Raw genomic sequence first — 1,936 nt, forward strand, 5'->3', positions numbered from 1 at the left:
TTACATATGCTTGCCTTCATTTTCTTCCCATAAGATGGGGTCTAGGTAAGAACAGGGGCATACTAATAAAGGAAAGCAATATGCTTGCCTCTTTTTCTTCCTTAGACAGCCCACTCTGGGTGTATTTTCATTGCAAAAGGGGCGGTCTAGGTAGGAAGAAAGGGGGGATGTATCATTCCTCTTGAAATAAAGTTGGTACAACTATGTTTTGATAATAATACTAATTCCGCTTGTCTTTTCTTTAATTTTTCTTTTGGCCCATTTTCGGCATAATTTGTCAGGGACATCTTTGAAAATGGTGATGACCTTTTGGTAGTTCTTTTACGCACGAATGGACAAGGTGAATTAGCGAAAATATCAAAATCACGTTGTAGTCAAGCATTTGGAATTCAAAGACTCAATTAGAGGAGTGTCAATGGGATTTTCGGGGTTTCTTGGGTTGCGAAGAATATTCAATAGGCCCGGCAGCAATAACATTTTTCGGATTTTTCGGGTTTACTTCGCACTTCAGGACCTTATTCAACTTCGGGATTTTATTTGAATTTGGAAAATCGGGTCAGGTCAAAATGGGGTGTCTACAGATGCCCCTCTTTGGCAAAGTGTGCTTGTCACAGGATTGGCAAAGCTGACAAGACAACACATTTTGGCCGGCCCGATTGTCAAAACAAAACAATTTTTTTGGGTTTTGATTCTAAAATGATATTCACAAGGGTAAAACAACAGAATAACATTACGAGACTCAAAGACTGAAAACAAAAGGGAGATAACCTCTCACCGACTCTTAACTCAGTGCTTGCATTGAAGAATGAAGATTTTGATTGACAATTTAAACCAAGAATCACTTGGCTAATTATCGGGTGCTAAAACGGGTAAAAAATACTTGAGAAGACTCATAAACGGATTATGAAATCACCAAAACGGGTAAAGAATTATTTGAGAAAACTCAAACTATCGATACCGGACTACAAGACGGGTAGAGAATGTTTGAGAAGACTCAAACTATCAATACCGGAATACAAGACGGGTAGAGAATGTTTGAAGAGACTCAAACTATCAATATCAGAATACAAGACGGGTAGAGAGTATTTGAGAAGACTCACATTTTCAATACCGGATTACAAGACGGGTAGAGAATATTTGAGAAGACTCAAATTTTCAATACCGGATACATCGAGTTTTTATCCTGGAATCGAGAGCCAGATCATTCAAAACGGGTAAAGAATATTTGAGAAGACTCAAACTTTCGATACCGGATTACAAAACGGGTAGAGAATGTTTGAGAAGACTCAAACTATCAATACCGGATACATCGAGTTTTTATCCTGGAATCGAGAGCCAGATCATTCAAAACGGGTAAAGAATATTTGAGAAGACTCAAACTTTCGATACCGGATTACAAAACGGGTAGAGAATGTTTGAGAAGACTCAAATTATCAATACCGGATTTCAAAACGAGTAAAGAATGTTTGAGGAGACTCAAACTTTCAATACCGGAATACAAGACGGGTAGAGAATATTTGAGAAGACCCAAATTTTCAATACCGGATTTCAAAACGGGTAAAGAATGTTTGAGAAGACTCAAACTTTCAATACCGGAATACAAGACGGGTAGAGAATATTTGAGAAGACTCAAATTTTCAATACCGGATTTCAAAACGGGTAAAGAATGTTTGAGAAGACTCAAACTTTCAATACCGGAATACAAGACGGGTATAGAATATTTGAGAAGACTCAAATTTTCAATACCGGATTTCAAAATGGGTAAAGAATGTTTGAGAAGACTCAAACTTTCAATACCGGAATACAAGACGGGTAGAGAATATTTGAGAAGACTCAAATTTTCAATACCGGATTTCAAAACGGTAAAGAATGTTTGAGGAGACTCAAACTTTCAATACCGGATGGGGTGATGAGATCTCGAGTTTTTTATTCTGAA

This window comes from Tasmannia lanceolata, unplaced genomic scaffold (assembly GCF_043159265.1).
Source record: "Tasmannia lanceolata isolate RefF3 unplaced genomic scaffold, GAP_Taslan_0.1 ptg000003l, whole genome shotgun sequence".
NCBI classification, from domain to species: domain Eukaryota; kingdom Viridiplantae; phylum Streptophyta; class Magnoliopsida; order Canellales; family Winteraceae; genus Tasmannia; species Tasmannia lanceolata.